At 53.6% G+C, this 17,248-nt stretch overlaps 3 non-coding genes and 1 pseudogene across 3 annotated transcripts; all 4 read right to left on the bottom strand.

Annotated features, from left to right (window-relative positions):
* Nucleotides 1-4,872: 4,872 nt before the first annotated feature.
* Nucleotides 4,873-4,989, bottom strand: LOC123730626 (U5 spliceosomal RNA). Its single transcript, XR_006762061.1, has one exon. It is a non-coding gene; the product is annotated as a U5 spliceosomal RNA (small nuclear RNA).
* A 589-nt stretch (nucleotides 4,990-5,578) lies between these two features.
* Nucleotides 5,579-5,765, bottom strand: LOC123730701 (U2 spliceosomal RNA). Its single transcript, XR_014382736.1, has one exon. It is a non-coding gene; the product is annotated as a U2 spliceosomal RNA (small nuclear RNA).
* Nucleotides 5,766-11,498: 5,733 nt separating this feature from the next.
* On the bottom strand, nucleotides 11,499-11,615 carry LOC123730625 (U5 spliceosomal RNA). Its single transcript, XR_006762060.1, has one exon. It is a non-coding gene; the product is annotated as a U5 spliceosomal RNA (small nuclear RNA).
* Nucleotides 11,616-12,102: 487 nt separating this feature from the next.
* LOC123736343 (uncharacterized) lies at nucleotides 12,103-12,281 on the bottom strand (annotated as a pseudogene).
* Between the last annotated feature and the right edge of the window lie 4,967 nt (nucleotides 12,282-17,248).

The raw sequence follows: 17,248 nt of genomic DNA, 5'->3' as shown, positions 1-17,248 counted from the left end.
CTCGGGGTGCGCACGCAGCCACTTGGCCGCATGGCCAAAGTGCCACGGCAGCTGTTCCGGCCGAGGACCCGTGTTAGACCACACTATTATGCTTCTCGCCTGATACGAGAAGAACACCCGCAGGCGGTAACCGGACGGGTGTAGTACTGGCTGAGCAAGCTCCGCCAACAGAAAATAAACAAAAATTGCGTCCAGCTTGAGGGGGAGATGTGGTACCCCCCTACCTCCCTCCCCGATGGGACAGATCATGCGTGCCCTGGCGACCCACTCGTACCTGCCACCCCACATGAACTGAAACACCAGCCTCACTAGAGGCCTCCTCAGACAAGCCGGCAATGGGTAGATGTACGCCAAGTACAATAGAGATGGCAATACATCCACCTTTAGAACCAGGACCTTGCCTAAAAAAGACAAAGACCTAGCCCTCCACATCGCTAGCTTCCTCTGTACCACTGCGATGCGCATGTTCCAGTTCAGCGTCGCTGAGCCGGAGGTCTCAAAATGGACCCCGAGAATCCTCAGGGCCCCGTTACAGAGAGATAACCCTCCGGGCACATCCGTCCTACCACTCCATCTTCCGAAAAACTTAACGGAAGACTTCACGTGGTTAAGAACCGCTCCCGACGCTTGGGTGAAGTCCCCAATGATGGCAAGGGACCTTGTCAGGCACGAGTCCTTGCAAAGCAGCAAGGAGGTGTCGTCGGCGTACTGCGTCAACTTGACACGGTGACCGCCACTTCCAGGGATCAGCAATCCCTCCACCCCTGTGTCTGCCCTAATGGCAGCCCCCAGAGGCTCCATGTACAGAACGAAGAGGAGAGCCGAGAGCGGGCATCCCTGCCTGACCCCAGACGAGAGGTCAAAAACGTCACCTAAGTGACTGTTTACGCTAACTCGGCACCCCGCTCCGACATATAAAGTACGGATCCATCCTATAAACTTTTCCCCAAATCCTAATCTACCTAACACCCTGAATAGAAAGGATCTATTCACGCGATCAAAGGCTTTCGCCTGATCTAGCGCTGCTACCATTAAAGGCAGCCCTCTGTCTTCTACCCACGCGATGGAGTCCCTGATCAACTGTAGGTTCCACCTAATAGAGCGGCCCTCTACCCCGCACGTCTGATCCTCATGGACGACGTAGGGAAGGGCTGTGCGCAACCGGTCCGCTAAGACCTTTGCTAACAACTTATAGTCTACGCACAGCATGGTCAACGGCCGCCAGTTGCTAAGGTCTGTTACTTCCCCCTTCTTGTAAAGAAGTGACAGCACACCGACAGCCATTGATCCCCCCGGGACCCCCGTCTCAAGGATGGCCTTCAAGACTTCAAGGACCACTGGTCCAAGTATACCCCAAAACTTGAGGTAAAACTCGGCCGGCAGCCCATCCATCCCAGGCACCTTCCCTTTTCCCATCCTCCTGAGAGCGCTCTCAACCTCCTCGAGGGAGATCTGAGCCTCCATCACGTCTCTAATGTCCTCCGGCAAACGCCGGGACAAGTGTTCTAAAAACACATTTCCCTGCTCTACATCTATTACCCTCTCTTTAAATAAACCTCGGAAATGATCAGTTGTCACCCTGACCATCTCCTCCGGCTTTCTAACTATACTGCCATTTTCTTCCCTAACCCCATGCATTACCTTCCTACTCTGCCTGCCCCTAACTGACTTAAAGAACATAGCGGAACAAGTCTCATTGTGTTCTAAAAAGCCATTATGCGCACGCTCCAGGAAAGCTCGAGCCTTCCGCTCCTGCAGCTCCCTGAGCTGCGCCTTCAGGGCTGTGGATCTCTCCCAGTCAATCGACCCGCCGAGGTTGCCTGCCTCATACTCGAGTTCAATCAACCTTTGGATATGATCCACCTCCCTCCTTTCCTCCCTTTTTTTCCTCCTGCAATACCCTATTATAAAAGCCCTAATCCTTACCTTAACTAAATCCCACCACTCTAACACCCCCTCGCACATGGACCGGAGGCCTTCAAGCCTCCGAAAGAAACCAAAAAAAGCGTTGACGAAAGCTTGCTCCTCCAGCACCTCCCGATCTAACTTCCAGTACCCCCTACCGAAGAGGCAGACTGGCGACCCCACCTGCAGGAGCACCCCGTCGTGGTCTGAGAAGAACACAGGCAACAGCCGCCCAGACAACCGACCCAAAGACCTTGATAGAAAAATATAGTCGAGCCTCCGCGCAACCCCCCGGGAGTTGCGCCATGTGGGACCAGCCATTGTCGGAGTAGTGTGCAGGCCTCCATCAACCAGACCATGGCAAGCCATTAGCCCAGTGATGGAGCCTGCACTACTATCCCCCCCTACCCCTAAATCTATATTAAAATCCCCTCCTATCACTAAGTGCCTATTTGTAACACACAGGGGCGCCAGACAGTCCACCATCTCCCTTCTGTCTGCCGCCACCTGTGGCCCGTACACCACCACTAATCTAAATTTACAATCTCTTACAGTGACATCCACCCCCAACACCCTCCCCTGCATAACCACAAAATAACCCTCCACCTTTACCTCCCTATGCCCACACAAAATCCCTACCCCCGATGAGTGCACCCCCCCTATACTCCAAACCGACTCCCCCTTGTCCCACTCCCTCCTAAACCTACTGATATCCCCTCCATCCCTCAGGTGAACCTCCTGCAAAAAACAAAAATCAAAACCCACACCTTCCAAATAACTAAAAACCGCCCTCCTCTTAACAAAATCCCTTAATCCCCTTACGTTTAAACTAACAAACGTAAAATTTAACCCCATGAATAATTATAATAAATAAAACAAATCAACCTTTACTCAAGAAAAAAACTAAACCCCAACAGAAAAACAAAAAACAGGAGACTCACCCGATGCTCCCCTGCTCCATGTCTACCGGCGGGAGCGCCGTCCGTACACCCGACGTGTCCTCCATTTCACCAACCCAGGATGCAGGAATGGTGTTTGGCACCGGGGTGCCCTGCATCCTGGGTCTACCCGCACACTCCTCCCCCTCCCCAGCGCTATAGCTGGTCTGAAAGAGAATAGGGGAGACGGAGTCCCCAAACAAAAAACTCCCCACCTCCTCATCCACCCAGCCCTGGGCCTTGTTAGGTGGGTCCCCCCCCACCAGAAGTTGAGGGTTTGGGGAATCCAGCGGCAACCCAGAGGTCTCTCCCGCCCCCATCGGTCTCTTGGCCTCCCTCTCACTGTCAGCCAAACGCACCCTCCTCTTCGCCCTCTTCTTTGGTGATGGTGGTAGAGGAGAGATACCCCCCTCTGTCCCCGCCAGCTCCTCCACCATACCCCTCATCTCTTCCACCAGGGCACTTTCCCCCCACTCCCGCCTCCCCCCCTCCTCCTCCTCCTCCACTGGTCCTTCCACCGTCTCCTTCGCCACCACCCCCCCCTCGCGCTCTTCTCTCTCAGGCTCCTCCACTCTCTTGCATTCCTCCTCCTCCTCTCTTCCCAGTTCTTTTGCTCCCGTTCCTTCCTTGTCTGCCTCCACTCCTGTTGCCGCTCCTTGTTCCTCCTCCTTCCTTGTGGCCTTCCCCTCGGGGCCTGTGCTCACGTCCTGAGCCGGCCTTCCATCCCCTCCTCTTCTTCCCCCATTCCCCGCTCCTGCTCCCCCCCCAGCTGCAGACGCGTATGACCTCTGGCGAGCCGGGCACTCCCGCCACAGGTGTGCAGACGAGCCACACCCGTGGCACGCCTTCGGCACGTCGCAGTCCCTCGCCTCGTGCTCTCCAGATCCACAAAATCTGCACTTTTTTGTACTGCACGAGGCGAGGGTATGGCCGTAGGCCATACAACGCCTGCAAAACGGGGGCTGACGTGCATAAAACAACGTCCCCCTGTCAGCCCCCAGGGAGAACATAGCGGGGGGATGGAGGTAGCCACCCTGTCCCTTTGGGTCCTCCCTGAGTAGGGCCTGGAACCCTCTCCTCCCATTCCAAAACCCCAGGGAGTCCCTGAGGAGCCTTGCTGAGGATACCTTGTCCATATACCTCCCCAGAAAGGCCCTCACCTCTTCGTCCTTGACATGGGGGTTATAGATGTTTACGGTTACCACCCTGAAATTATTCCTCGCCAAGCTTGTGACCTCGTAATGGCACATCGGCCTTCCAGCTCCAACTTCTCTCACCTTCTGCATGATCTCATCATGTTTTTCCTCATTGTAAAAAGTCACATCATAAGCGGCTTCTGTGGGATTCCCCTGGAGGCAAAAAACGTCTTTAACCGCCAGCTTCAATACCCCCATCAGGATCGTCCTCCCAAAGGTTTCTCTCCCGGCTGGCTCCAACTCCTTATCCCTCCATGCAAACCGTACCGTGTTTGCTAGACCCATACCAGGAACCGATCTGCTGCTTGAAATCCGCGCCATTTTTCTTGATAAATGAGCTCCAAAAAAAAAATTTGGAGGGAAAATTAAAGAAGTTTCCAACCCAAGAAAACTCTCCTCCCTACCACCTTCGACCTTCTGACTCAGCGAGCTCTGGGGCACCTCGGTACCAAGCTTGATCTGAGCCAAAAGGCCGAGAAGCGATAACCCACAAATTGACCCCTGCACCCGCCGGGCCCCCGGGGGCCTCGGCAGACCTCATCGGTTTGGCAAAAGTTGGCTCCTCCTCACCCAACGCTTCCCTGGTGACAGGCGGGTGTGTTTTTTTTTTAAAGTCGCTAATGCATCGTTAGGTCACTAGCTCTTTAATCCTAGTGCGACTATTTGTTCAATGCCCGGCAAATACACCAGTCATCGTCGGGCTTGAACTCAATTGCCCGAGCGACTACTTTGAGTGGAAAAAATACGCCGGTCGGTCAGCCGGCTTCAAGTCAAACGCCTGAGCAAAAAGTCTCGGCGTCATCTCTGTCAATTTCTCTTGAAACAAGATACCGGGCTCTGCCAGAAGCAAAGCCCTTCCAAAAATACGTTGAACTCGTAAGTGTTCCTCTCCACGGAAGTCTTTAGTAAAAGGCGAAAGGCTTGTGCGTAATGAAGAGAAACCAGAGTCGTATGGAAGTCAGAGGTCGGGGCCCGAGACACACACGGTGCACTCTAGGCCGGGTCCCCGCGGGTGGTCCCCGAACCCACTCTTCCAAGTTTTCGAGGGCTGTGGGTAAAAAGTCACAGACAGACAGACAGACAGACAGACAGACAGACAGAGACAGACAGACAGATAGACAATCCTGGTGAAGTGATTGTATTTTGGGGGGGGGCTCAAAAACACACACACACACACACAATCCTGGTGAAGTGATTGTATTTTTGGGGGGGGGGCTCAAAAACACACACACACACACACACACACACACACACACACACACACACACACACACACACACACACACACACAATCCTGGTGAAGTGATTGTATTTTTTTGGGGGGGCTCAAAAACACACACACACACACACACACACACACACTCCTGGCCAATGTTTTTTTTTTTTTTTAAGTAAAATGGCGGGAAAACGGGGGACCCCCATGAAGGGGGCTTCGCACTTGTTTCAGTTTGGATGATTCTTCTTTTTTCATTCCTTCTCTTCTTCTGCTAGCTGTTTTACATAGCTTGGTGTATTTCTTTTTCCTTGACAATGGGAGAAAAGTGTTGCACCGTTCCCGGAGGTACTGCAATACCGGGTCGATGCGTGGAGCGGACGGAGCAAGCCCCATTTCCGACTCCCTGTTCGAAAAATCCATTTAATATGTAGTCCCCCGATGGGGGACGTATCAGATATTAAACTGATAAGAACAGATTTTTTTTTATTTTTATTTTTTTGAAAAAATAATTTATTACGTTCTATGCCATTCATTCAATACAAAATCATACCTTTCATACAAAATCAATAGAATGGCATTTTAATTTACAAAACAAAACAAACCAAAAACCCCAAAACAAAACTCGGGAGCATCGTCCCTCCCCGTCATCCTACACACTACCTTTCCCTATCTCCCCGTCCCTATTCTAAAATAACCCCAGCCCTAATCCCCCCTTCCATCTCTCCCGTGCAGCGTGCTGCCCCCACTTCGTCTCCTCCCTCTTCATCCTCCCCCTCAAATCTGCTTCCACCCTCCTCACTATTCCTTCCACCCCCCAATCTCTCCCTGTCTTGACCATGTTCTGCCTGGCTTCCCACAGCCCTCGCTTAAAGAGGCTCATGAGAAGCCAGAGCAGAGACCTATCCCTATCCGTGCCCCTCGCTCTCCCTACACCTCTCTCTAACCTAGCCCACGTCAATACAAAATCACCTCTAACCCTTCCTAACAACACCCGTGCCTTTGCCCATACTACTCCGGCAATGGCACAGTCCCAAAAGACATGGCGCACAGTCTCCTCCCTGCCACAAGAAGGTCTTGGGCAGGTGGGGGATCGCGCCAAGCTATGCCGGTACATGGTGGAGCGTACCGGCAAACACTTGTGGAGGCTCAACCAATTCAGGTCCTTGAGCCTGTTGTCCAGGCCCCGCGCCTGCACTCCCTCCCAGACCGCCGCCGGGATGCCCACTACAGGTGCCGGGCTTACTGCCCGTCTAACCTCCTCGTACAGGTGCCTGTGATCTAAACCTACTCGAGCAACTTCAACCTCGGGGTGCGCACGCAGCCACTTGGCCGCATGGCCAAAGTGCCACGGCAGCTGTTCCGCCCGAGGACCCGTGTTAGACCACACCATTAAGCTTCTCGCCTGATACGAGAAGAACACCCGCAGGAGGTAACCGGACGGGTGTAGTACCGGCTGAGCAAGCTCCGTTAACAGAAAAGAAACAAAAATTGCGTCCAGCTTGAGGGGGAGATGTGGTACCCCCCTACCTCCCTCCCCGATGGGACAGATCATGCGTGCCCTGGCGACCCACTCGTACCTGCCACCCCACATTAACTGAAACACTAGCCTCACTAGAGGCCTCCTCAGACAAGCCGGCAATGGGTAGATGTACGCCAAATACAAAAGAGATGGCAGTACATCCACCTTGAGAACCAGGACCTTGCCTAAAAAGGACAAAGACCTAGCCCTCCACATCGCTAGCTTCCTCTGTACCACTGTGATGCCCATGTTCCAGTTCAGCGTCGCTGAGCCGGAGGTCTCAAAGTGGACCCCGAGAACCCTCAGGGCCCCGTTACAGAGAGATAACCCTCCGGGCACATCCGTCCTACCACTCCATCTTCCGAAAAATTTAACGGAAGACTTCGCGTGGTTCAGAACCGCCCCCGACGCTCGGGTGAAGTCCCCAATAATGGCAAGGGACCTTGTCAGGCACGAGTCCTTGCAAAGCAGCAAGGAGGTGTCGTCGGCGTACTGTGTCAACTTGACACGGAGACCGCCACTTCCAGGGATCAGCAAGCCCTCCACCCCTGTGTCTGCCCTAATGGCAGCCCCCAGAGGCTCCATGTACAGAACGAAGAGGAGAGCCGAGAGCGGGCATCCCTGCCTGACTCCAGACGAGAGGTCAAAAACGTCACCTAAGTGACTGTTTACGCTAACTCGGCACCCCGCTCCGACATATAATGTACGGATCCATCCTATAAACTTCTCCCCAAATCCTAATCTACCTAACACCCTGAATAGAAAGGATCTATTCACGCGATCAAAGGCTTTCGCCTGATCCAGCGCTGCTACCATTAAAGGCAGCCCCCTATCTTCTACCCAAGCGATGGAGTCCCTGATCAACTGTAGGTTCCATCTGATCGAGCGACCCTCTACCCCGCACGTCTGATCCTCATGGACGACGTAGGGAAGGGCTGTGCGCAACCGGTCCGCTAAGACCTTTGCTAAGAGCTTATAGTCTACACACAGCATGGTCAATGGCCTCCAGTTGCCCAGGTCAGTTGCTTCCCCCTTCTTATAAAGAAGTGACAGCACACCGACAGCCATTGATCCCCCCGGGAGCCCCGTCTCAAGGATGGCCTTCAAGACTTCGAGGACCACTGGTCCAAGTATACCCCAAAACTTGAGGTAAAACTCGGCCGGCAACCCATCCATCCCAGGCACCTTCCCTTTTCCCATCCTCCTGAGAGCGCTCTCAACCTCCTCGAGGGAGATCTGAGCCTCCATCACATCTCTAATGTCCTCCGGCAATCGCCGGGACAAGTGTTCTAAAAACACATTTCCCTGCTCTACATCTATTACCCTCTCTTTAAATAAACCTCGGAAATGATCAGTTGTCACCCTGACCATTTCCTCCGGTTTTCTAACTATGCTACCATCTTCTTTCCTCACCCCATGCATTATCTTCCTACTCTGTCTGCCCCTAACCGACTTAAAGAACATAGCGGAACAAGTCTCATTATGTTCTAGAAAGCCATTATGCGCACGCTCCAGGAAAGCTCGAGCCTTCCGCTCCTGCAGCTCCCTGAGCTGCGCCTTCAGGTCAGTGGATCTCTCCCAGTCAATCGACCCGCCGAGGTTGCCTGCCTCGTACTCGAGTTCGAGCAACCTTTGGATACGATCCACCTCCCTCCTTTCCTCCCTTTTTTTCCTCTTACAATATCCTATTATAAAAGCCCTAATCCTTACCTTAGCTAAATCCCACCACTCTAACACCCCCTCGCACATGGACCGGAGGCCTTCAAGCCCCCGAAAGAAACCAAAAAAGGTGTCAACGAAAGCTTGCTCCTCCAGCACATCCCGATCTAATTTCCAGTACCCCCTACCGAAGAGGCAGACTGGCGGCCCCACCTGCAGGAGCACCCCGTCGTGATCTGAGAAGAACACAGGCAACAGCCGCCCAGACAACTGGCCCAAAGACCTAGATAGGAAAATGTAGTCGAGCCTCCGCGCAACCCCCCGGGAGTTGCGCCATGTGGGACCTGCCATTGTCGGAGTAGTGTGCAGGCCTCCATCAACCAGACCATGGCAAGCCATAAGCCCGGTGATGGAGCCTGCACTACTATCCCCCGCTAAACCTAAATCTATGTTAAAATCCCCACCTATCACCAAGTGCCTATTTGTGGCACACAGGGGCGCCAGACAGTCCACCATCTCCCTCCTGTCTGCCGCCACCTGTGGCCCATACACCACCACTAACCTATACCTACTATCCCTAAAAGTGACATCCACCCCCATAACCCTCCCCTGCATCACAACAAATGTGCCCTCTACCTCTAACCTCCCTATTCCCAAACAAAATCCCCACACCCGTAGAGTGAACCCCACCTATACCCCAAATTGACTCCCCCTTATCCCACTCCCTACTAAACCTCACGACATCCCCTCCATCCCTCAGGTGAACCTCCTGTAAAAAACAAACATCAAAACCAACCCCCTCTAAAAAACTAAAAGCCGCCCTCCTTTTAACATAATCCCTTAAACCCCTTACATTTAAACTAAACAAAATTAACATAAGATATTCATTTTTACAAAACACAACACAAAACCATTACTTCTTTAAAATTAAAACCCCAAAACAATCACAAAAAACAGGAGGCTCACCCGATGCTCCCCTGCTCCTTCTCCTCCGGTGGGGACGTCTTCTGCTCTCCTGACGCCCCCCCGTCCTCCTCCATCTCCCCAACCCAGGATGCAGGTATGGTGTTAGGCCTTGGAGTGCCCTGCATCCTGGGTTCCCCACCAACACCCGTCACTCTCCTCTCTCCCTGTAAGGCAGCTGGCCTGAGGTCTAGAGCAGGGGACCCCACCTCCTCCAAGCAGGAGTTGAGATCCCCCCTCCAGACACCCAGCCCTGCGCCACGCCCTGGGAGTCTCGCTCCACCAGCATGTTGAGGGGCTGAGGCAAACCAGCGATGCCAAAGGCGTTCTTCCCTCCCCCATCCCTCGCTTGGCCACCCCCTCCCCCCCCTCACCCCCCTCCCTCTCACCGCCTGCCGAGCTCCCACTCTTCTTCCCTTTCTTCCTCGGCGTTGGAGGCAGCGGAGAGACACCACTCCCCCTCTCCCTGCCAGCTCCTCCACCATTCCTCTCATCTCCTCAACGAGGGCGCTCGACATGCTGTCCCCCCACTCCCTCACCCCCCTTCCCTCCTCCTCCCCCTCCACAGCCCCTGCCACCGGCACCCCCTCCACCACCTCTCCCTCCATTGTCGCTGTCTCTCGCTCCTCCACTCCCTTTCTTCCTTCATCCTCTCCTTTCGTTCTGCTCCCGTGTCTTCTTTCTGCCCCTGCCCTCCTGCTGTCGCTCCTTGCTCCTCTTCTTTCCGTTCTTGTCTCATTGTCCTTGTCCTGTGATGGCCTTCCTTCCCCCTCTTCTTCCCCCATCCCCCGCTCCTGCTCCCCCCCCAGCTGCAGACGCGTATGACCTCTGACGAGCCGGGCACTCCCGCCACAGGTGCGCTGACGAGCCACACCCGTGGCACGCCTTCGGCTCGTCGCAGTCCCTCGCCTCGTGCTCCGCAGATCCACAAATTCTGCACTTTCTTGTGCTGCACGAGGCGAGGATATGACCGTAGGCCATACAACGCCTGCAGAACGGGGGCTGACGTGCGTAAAACAACGTCCCCCTGTCAGCCCCCAGGGAGAACATCGCAGGGGGATGGAGGTAGCCACCCTGTCCCTTTGGGTCCTCCCTGAGGAGGGCCTGGAATCCTCTCCTCCCATTCCAAAACCCCAGGGAGTCCCTGAGGAGCCTCGCTGAGGAGACCTTGTCCATATACCTCCCCAGAAAGGCCCTCACCTCTTCGTCCTTGACATGCGGGTTGTACATATGTAACCGTCACCACCCTGAAAGTTATTCCTGGCCAAGGCTTGTGACCTCCATAATAAGCACATCGGCCTCTTCTCCTTCCAACGCCCTCACCTTCTTCATGATTTCATCATGCTTCTCCTCGTGTATAGCAGGTCACATCATACGCCCTCTCCATTGGGTTGCCCTGGAGGCAGAGGACATCCTTCACCGTCATCTTCAGGCATCCCATCAGGATTGTTCTCCCAAATGTTTCTCTCCCGAATTGGCTCCACCTCCTTGTCCTTCCATGCAAATCTCACCGTGTTTGCCAAGACCTACTCCCAGGAACCGACCTGTTCTTTGATATTTTTCTGCCATCTTGTCCGAAGAAAAAAGCTCTCTTAAAAGAAGCCAATGAAAAATAGAAGGATATCTGAAAAAACCGATTCCAGTACACAAAACAAAATTTCCTCCCTCCTGCCTTCCTTCGACCTTTTGGCTCAGCGGGCTTTGGGGCACCTCGGTACCAAGCTTGATCTGAGCCAAAAGGCCGAGAAGCGATAACCCACAAATTGACCCCTGCACCCGCCGGGCCCCCGGGGGCCTCGGCAGACCTCATCGGTTTGGCAAAAGTTGGCTCCTCCTCACCCAACGCTTCCCTGGTGACAGGCGGGTGTGTTTTTTTTTAAAAGTCGCTAATGCGTCGTTAGGTCACTAGCTCTTTAATCCTAGTGCGACTATTTGTTCAATGCCCGGCAAATACACCAGTCATCGTCGGGCTTGAACTCAATTGCCCGAGCGACTACTTTGAGTGGAAAAAATACGCCGGTCGGTCAGCCGGCTTCAAGTCAAACGCCTGAGCAAAAAGTCTCGGCGTCATCTCTGTCAATTTCTCTTGAAACAAGATACCGGGCTCTGCCAGAAGCAAAGCCCTTCCAAAAATACGTTGAACTCGTAAGTGTTCCTCTCCACGGAAGTCTTTAGTAAAAGGCGAAAGGCTTGTGCGTAATGAAGAGAAACCAGAGTCGTATGGAAGTCAGAGGTCGGGGCCCGAGACACACACGGTGCACTCTAGGCCGGGTCCCCGCGGGTGGTCCCCGAACCCACTCTTCCAAGTTTTCGAGGGCTGTGGGTAAAAAGTCACAGACAGACAGACAGACAGACAGACAGACAGATAGATAGACAATCCTGGTGAAGTGATTGTATTTTTGGGGGGGGCTCAAAAACACACACACACACACACACACAATCCTGGTGAAGTGATTGTATTTTTTGGGGGGGGCCTCAAAAACACACACACACACACACACACCACACACACACACACACACACACACACACACTCCTGGCCAAGGTTTTTTTTTTTAAGTAAAATGGCGGGAAAACGGGGGACCCCCATGAAGGGGGCTTCGCACTTGTTTCAGTTTGGATGATTCTTCTTTTTTCATTCCTTCTCTTCTTCTGCTAGCTGTTTTACATACTTGGTGTATTTCTTTTTCCTTGACAATGGGAGAAAAGTGTTGCACCGTTCCCGGAGGTACTGCAATACCGGGTCGATGCGTGGAGCGGACGGAGCAAGCCCCATTTCCGACTCCCTGTTCGAAAAATCCATTTAATATGTAGTCCCCCGATGGGGGACGTATCAGATATTAAACTGATAAGAACAGATTTTTTTATAGAAAAAAATAATTTATTACATTCAATGCCATTCATACAATACAAAACAATACAAACTCATACATTCCATCCAAACACAAATAATAATGGCATTTTTAATTCAAAAACCAAACGAAAACCCAAAACAAAAACTCAGGGGAGCATCATCCCTCCCCGTCATCCTAAACACTAACTTTCCCTATCTTCCCGTCCCTAATCTAAAATAACCCCAGCCCTAATCCCCCCTTCCATCTCTCCCGGGCAGCATGCTGCCCCCACTTCCTCTCCTCCCTCTTCATCCTCCCTCTCAAATCTCCTTCCACCCTCCTCACTATTCCTTCCACCCCCCCATCTTTCCCTGTCTTAACCATGTTCTGCCTGGCTTCCCACAGCCCCCGCTTAAAGAGGCTCATGAGAAGCCAGAGCAGAAACCTATCCCTATCCGTCCCCCTCGCTCTCCCTACACCTCTCTCTAGCCTAGCCCAAGTCAAAACAAAATCCCCTCTAACCCTTCCTAACAACACCCGTGCCTTTGCCCATACTACTCCGGCAATGGCACAGTCCCAAAAGACATGGCGCACAGTCTCCTCCCCGCCACAAGAAAGCCTTGGGCAGGTGGGGGATCGCGCCAAGCTATGCCGGTACATGGTGGAGCGTACCGGCAAACACTTGTGGAGGCTCAACCAATTCAGGTCCTTGAGCCTGTTGTCTAGACCCCGCGCCTGCACTCCTTCCCAGACCACCGCCGGGATGCCCACTACAGGTGCCGGACTTACTGCCCGTCTGACCTCCTCGTACAGGTGCCTGTGGTCTAAACCTACTCGGGCGACTTCAACCTCGGGATGTGCACGCAGCCACTTGGCCGCATGACCAAAGTGCCACGGCAGCTGTTCCGCCCGAGGACCCGTGTTAGACCACACCATTACGCTTCTCGCCTGATACGAGAAGAACACCCGCAGGAGGTAACCGGACGGGTGTAGTACTGGCTGAGCAAGCTCCGTCAACAGAAAGGAAACAAAAATTGCGTCCAGCTTGAGGGGGAGATGTGGTACCCCCCTACCTCCCTCCCCGATGGGACAGATCATGCGTGCCCTGGCGACCCACTCGTACCTGCCACCCCACATGAACTGAAACACCAGCCTCACTAGATGCCTCCTCAGACAAGCCGGCAATGGGTAGATGTACGCCAAGTACAATAGAGATGGCAATACATCCACCTTGAGAACCAGGACCTTGCCCAAAAAGGACAACGACCTAGCCCTCCACATTGCTAGCTTCTTCTGTACCACTGCGATGCCCATGTTCCAGTTCAGCGTCGCTGAGCCGGAGGTCTCAAAATGGACCCCGAGTATCCTCAGGGCCCCGTTACAGAGAGATAACCCTCCGGGCACATCCGTCCTACCACTCCATCTTCCGAAAAACTTAACGGAAGACTTTGCGTGGTTAAGAACCGCCCCCGACGCTCGGGTGAAGTCCCCAATGATGGCAAGGGACCTTGTCAGGCACGAGTCCTTGCAAAGCAGCAAGGAGGTGTCGTCGGCGTACTGTGTCAACTTTACACGGAGACCGCCACTTCCAGGAATCAGCAAGCCTTCCACCCCTGTGTCCGCCCTAATGGCAGCCCCCAGAGGCTCCATGTACAGAACGAAGAGGAGTGCCGAGAGCGGGCATCCCTGCCTGACCCCAGACGAGAGGTCAAAAACATCACCTAAGTGACTGTTTACGCTAACCCGGCACCCCGCTCCGACATATAAAGTACGGATCCATCCTATAAACTTTTCCCCAAATCCTAATCTACCTAACACCCTGAATAGAAAGGATCTATTCACGCGATCAAAGGCTTTCGCCTGATCAAGCGCTGCTACCATTAAAGGCAGCCCTCTGTCTTCTACCCAAGCAATGGAGTCCCTGATCAACTGTAGGTTCCACCTAATAGAGCGTCCCTCTACCCCGCACGTCTGATCCTCATGGACGACGTAGGGAAGGGCTGTGCGCAACCGGTCCGCTAAGACCTTTGCTAAGAGCTTATAGTCTACACACAGCATGGTCAATGGCCTCCAGTTGCCCAGGTCAGTTGCTTCCCCCTTCTTATAAAGAAGTGACAGCACACCGACAGCCATTGATCCCCCCGGGACCCCCGTCTCGAGGATGGCCTTCAAGACTTCGAGGACCACTGGTCCAAGTATACCCCAAAACTTGAGGTAAAACTCGGCCGGCAACCCATCCATCCCAGGCACCTTCCCTTTTCCCATCCTCCTGAGAGCACTCTCAACCTCCTCGAGGGAGATCTGAGCCTCCATCGCATCTCTAATGTCCTCCGGCAATCGCCGGGACAGGTGTTCTAAAAACACATTTCCCTGCTCTACATCTATTTCCCTCTCCTTAAATAAACCTCGGAAATGATCAGTTGTCACCCTGACCATCTCCTCCGGCTTTCTAACTATACTGCCATTTTCTTCCCTAACCCCATGCATTACCTGCCTACCCCTAACTGACTTAAAGAACATAGCGGAACAAGTCTCATTGTGTTCTAAAAAGCCATTATGTGCACGCTCCAGGAAAGCTCGAGCCTTCCGCTCCTGCAGCTCCCTGAGCTGCGCCTTCAGGGCTGTGGATCTCTCCCAGTCAATCGACCCGCCGAGGTTGCCTGCCTCGTATTCGAGTTCAATCAACCTTTGGATACGATCCACCTCCCTCCTTTCCTCCCTTTTTGCCCTTTTACAATATCCTATTATAAAAGCCCTAATCCTCACCTTAACTAAATCCCACCACTCCAATACCCCCTCGCACATGGACCGGAGGCCTTCAAGCCCCCGAAAGAAACCAAAAAAGGCGTCAACGAAAACTTGCTCCTCCAGCACATCCCGATTTAATTTCCAGTACCCCCTACCGAAGAGGCAGACTGGCAACCCCACCTGCAGGAGCACCCCGTCGTGATCTGAAAAGAACACAGGCAACAGCCGCCCAGACAACTGACCCAAAGACCTGGATAGGAAAATATAGTCGAGCCTCCGCGCAACCCCCCGGGAGTTGCGCCATGTGGGACTCGCCATTGTCGGAGTAGTGTGCAGGCCTCCATCAACCAGACCATGGCAAGCCATTAGCCCGGTGATGGCGCCTGCACTGCTATCTCCCACTAACCCTAAATCTATGTTAAAATCCCCACCTATCACCAAGTGCCTATTTGTGACACACAGGGGCGCCAGACAGTCCACCATCTCCCTCCTGTCTGCCGCCACCTGTGGCCCATACACCACCACTAACCTATACCTACTATCCCTAAAAGTGACATCCACCCCCAAAACCCTCCCCTGCATAACAACAAAAGTGTCCTCTACCTTCACCTCCCTATTCCCAAACAAAATACCCACCCCCGTTGAATGAACCCCACCTATACCCCAAACTGACTCCCCCTTATCCCACTCTCTACTAAATCTAATGATATCCCCTCCATCCCTCAGGTGAACCTCCTGTAAAAAACAAACATCAAAACCCACCCCTTCCAAAAAACTAAAAACCACCCTCCTTTTAACAAAGTCCCTCAGACCCCTTACATTTAAACTAAAAAAATTAACAGAAAGTTTAATTATAAATAAAAACAACCCCTTAATTCAACCAACTTAACCCAACATAACAAAAAAACAGGAGACTCACCCGATGCTCCCCTGCTTCAGCTCATCCGGCGGGGACGTCTTCTCTCCTGACGTCCCCCCGTCCTCCATCTCCCCAACCCAGGATGCAGGCATGGTGTTAGGCCTTGGAGTGCCCTGCATCCTGGGTTCCCCACCAACACCCTCCGTTCCTCTCTCCCTGTCGGCTACCGGACTGAGGTCGAGAGTAGGGGACCCCAACTCCCCAAGCAGGAGTTGAGATCCCCCCTCAGACACCCAGCCCAGCGCCACGCCCTGGGAGTCTCCCTCCACCAGCTGCTGAGGGGCAGGGGAGAACAGCGAGGACAAGGGCGTTCTTCCCTCCCCCATCACTCGCTTGCCCCCCTCCTCCCCCCCACAGCCTGCCGAGCCACTCCTCCTCTTCCCTTTCTTCTTTGGTGTTGGAGGCAGCGGGGAGACACCACCCTCCCTCCCCGCTAGCTCCTCCACCATTACCCTCATCTCTTCCACGAGGGAGCTTGACATACTGTCCCCCCACTCCCTCACCCCCTCTCCCCCCTCCTCCCCCTCCACAGTCCCTGCCACCGGCACCCCCTCCACCGTTGCTCTCTCTTGCTCCTCCACTCTTTTGCTTCCTTCCACCTCTTTTCTTCCATCTCCTTCTAGTCCTTCTTCTTCCTTTCCTTCTCTGTCCCCCTCGCCTCCTGTTGCCACCTCTTTCTCCTCCTCCTTCCGTTGGGCCGTCTCCTCTGGGCCTGTGTTCCCGTCCTTTCCTTTTTCTTCTCCCCCACCTCTTCTTCCCCCATCCCCCGCTGCTGCTCCCCCTCCAACTGCAGACGCGTATGACCGCTGACGAGCCGGGCAATCACGCCACAGGTGCGCTGTAGAGCCACACCCGTGGCATGCCTTAGGCTCGTCACAGTCCTTGGCCTCGTGCGCCCCCGATCCACAAAATCTGCACTTTCTAGTGCTGCACGAGGCCAGGATGTGCCCATAGGCCATACAGCGTCTGCAAAACGGGGGCTGACGTGCATAATATAATGTCCCCCTGTCAGCCCCCAGGGAGAACATAGCTGGGGGATGAAGGTACCCACCCAGTCCCTTAGGGTCCTCTCTGAGGAGGGCCTGAAAGCCTCTCCTCCCATTCCAGAAACCCAGGGAATCCTTGAGGTACCTTGCTGAGGAGACATTGTTCATATATCTCCCCAGAAAGGCCCTCACTTCCTCATCCTTTACATAGGGGTTGTAGATGTTCACTGTTACGATCCTGAAATAGTTTTTTGCCAAACTCGTTACCTCGTAATGGCACATCGGCTTCTCCCCTCTCATTGCTCTCGCCTTTTTAAGGATCTCGTCATGCTTGACCTCTGTGTAAAACGCCACATCAAAGGCTC

This window comes from Salmo salar, chromosome 25, assembly GCF_965601325.2.
Source record: "Salmo salar chromosome 25, fSalSal1, whole genome shotgun sequence".
Lineage (NCBI taxonomy): Eukaryota > Metazoa > Chordata > Actinopteri > Salmoniformes > Salmonidae > Salmo > Salmo salar.
Note: the sequence above shows the minus strand (reverse complement) of the source record. Positions and strands in the feature narration are given on the sequence as shown.